The following is a 3,175-nucleotide window of genomic DNA, read 5'->3' as shown; positions in this document are numbered from 1 at the left end:
TTCGGGTATTTTAAACATTCAAAACAATCACTGCATGAATTCACACCAACATTATGTTGACGTTTTTCCAAAACTCACATGTATTTCAGGTAACTAAAGGTGGATGTGCGCGCGGTCTTACTCATGCTTGTGGATGTCGTCTATGTTTATCTTTAAATAAAGTTGTAAACTTTTAAGACAATGTTTTATGCTATCTCGTGATGTAAACGCTAAACTTATGTTTTTAAATTATGAAATGTTTGGTATTTGAAGTTATTTTTACGAGCATGTAGTATGTTTACCTTTCGTATGCAATGAGAACCTTTCATGATCACACCTCGTGCTTCCGCCGCAGAAAGGGGTGTGACAGATTGGTATTAGAGCTGCGATTGTAGTGAACCAGGATTCCTTCTCGAGTCTAGTCTACAATCTCTAGGATCCTATCATGAAAACAATTTTTCAAAAAGTTTTCATTGCATAAAACGTCCCGCGGCATCCACTACCTGAAAACTGTTTACAAGAGTCAAGAAAAGACACTACGAGACTTAGGGTACACTGGAGTAGCACTTGACTGTGATTAAGAATTTCTTGCAATTATGTGTGATAGTTGATATATACATATACTAGAAGTAGAATGTCACAAGTATACATGACTTTACCTGAAAACAATGGCCCATAAATTTCAACGTTGACGCTTTTAACCCCTCGTATACGAATATTGTCATAACTTTCTCATACTTTATCGAAACCTTGTGAAATTTTTAGCACTTATTCTAGTGAGCATAATTAATTGTTACAAAGCTTCGGGTTTGCTAATAGGTCACTCAGAGGTATACTTTAAACATGTTGACACATTTAACCCCTGTAGTTTGTAATCTCTCACTTTCTTCCACAATTAGCTTCGTATGATCCATGATTCATTCGTTTAGGGGTATAAACATCATATAGGGTTGTTGAAAGATATATTTATCCATTGTTGACACTTTGAATCCTTATATTCACATACTTTCTTCGTTTGTCAACTTTAGTCCTTCAAAAGTAATCTTTTACACGTTTAAAGCTCATGACACGTGTCGATATATAATTGGACATAAATTTTCGAGGTGTTACATTGTGTTATTTTATATAACTGTAAACTCTAAAAAAAACCACATGGCAACCCACGTCTGCCTGGCCACGCCGCTACCACACCCCATTTTTTGGGTGTGGACTGGTGGAGCCCACATCAGCCACTTGTCGAGCAATGCCCCCAACCCAAGCCCCTCCACACCCCTATAGTCTTATCACTGATGTGCGTATTAGTCGAAGACGTCATTTGAGTTTCCAATATGGAATTAGGTCATAGCGCGGCGGTAATCATGATTTATCGCATCTCAATCTCATTTGAGAGGTAACAAATAACAACGGTTATTTTAAGGCTTTTACATATTAATAAATAGCCTTATATTACAATAATGATCAAACCCAAACTAAAGTCAGTTTTGCGAATAACGAATTGTCGATTGGTCTATTTGGAACTTGCAACTTGGGAGACACAACTCAGTTTTGCATTTCATTCTTATGGGTTGTGGCTAGCTTGGAACTTGGAACACATTAGCGATTCAATCTTGTGGCTATCAACTCAGTTTTGCGATTCAATCTTGTGGCTGGTGATGTAATTTTTTGGTTCTCACTCAGGTTAGATATCTTGTTGTTTATAGAATTAGGGTGTATTTTCTTATTTGAATTTGTTGTATAGGGCTTATACGTATTTCATTTTTTTGTTGACTTCAAGTTGTTGTTTAGGGAGTTAGGGCTTATTTGCTCATTTCAGTTTGTTGTTTAGGACTTTAGGGCTTATTCGGTTATTTTAATTTGTTGTTTAGGCTCGTTGTTACTCAACTTTTAGCAATGTCAAATCGAATCCGAACTTTTGAATCTGGTATGCAAAAAGGTAAAAAAACGTAGACAAGAAGCTTTAACTGAATCACAAAAGGAAGCACTCAAAAATAAATTTTATTTAAACATATACTATTTCAATAGAAAACATATAACTTTCAAAAAAAGTTAACTTCGCCACTTACAAACTTTTAGTTTATAATTGTCGGTCCCAAGTCCGGATAAAGGAGGATGGTTTTGTTACTAAATATGTTGAAAATGATAATTTTGCAAAAGGGCATTTACTTCGTAGTTCGCTTAGGGTTTACAAAAACGTAGGAACGACGCTGCCACCCACAATCACCACCCACCACTTGCCACTTGCCACCATCTCCGCCGACACCCCGATGACCGCCACTGTCGACGCCACCCATCCGGCACTGTTGCCACCCGTCGCCGCCACCAACCTCCACCGATGCTCACTGTCGACACTACCGCCACCACCCATCACCAATACCGACCACTGTCACCACCACATTCGTCACCACCAACCACTGCCGCCGCCACCCACCTGTCGTCGCTACCAACCACCACCGCCGCCGCTACCCACCCGTCACCGCCACTCGCCGCCATCGCCAGCCACTGCCACCACCACCACCTATCACCACCCACATTCGCCACCATCAACCTCCACCAGTCACCACTGATTTTATTCATTCATATTTTCTTGCTTACCAAACAATACATTGTAATAATACATTTCATTCCCAAATGGTAACCAAACAAGACATGAAATGATCTATTGCATTCTCTCGTCCATTTCATTTCCTCGTCTATTTCATTACCACATACTAAACATACCCTAAGTTTGTTGGTCATGGTGTCATGTTTCATTAGCCACTTCAAAGGTGGCCCTTAACACCCTTGAATAAGAATTCATATTCTTATAGTTATATTATTTTTAAAATCGTAAGTTAAAACTCGGAAGAGTGCCACCTTGAATAAGAATTCTTATATTGTTATATTATTTTTAAAATCATAAGTTAAAACTCGGAAACTGAAGAAAATAGAAAAGACAAAAATAGCTAATGAGGTAAAATGTTACTTTATAAACAGGCTAAACAACTACATGTTTGTTCATAATTCAGATAGATTTTATAATTACGTCTTCGCGTATACTTTAACCATTTTTAACTTCATTTAAACGCTACATCATCTATTTTCCCTCATTTTACTCTGCCTCACTTAAAGGAAAAGATTTAATTTCATTAACTTTATCTAACCATATTTTTTTAGTGTTCTTTTTGTTTAAAAAACAATTAATTCAATCTATTAACAT

Source organism: Helianthus annuus, chromosome 17 (genome assembly GCF_002127325.2).
Source record: "Helianthus annuus cultivar XRQ/B chromosome 17, HanXRQr2.0-SUNRISE, whole genome shotgun sequence".
Classification (NCBI taxonomy): domain Eukaryota; kingdom Viridiplantae; phylum Streptophyta; class Magnoliopsida; order Asterales; family Asteraceae; genus Helianthus; species Helianthus annuus.
Note: the sequence above shows the minus strand (reverse complement) of the source record.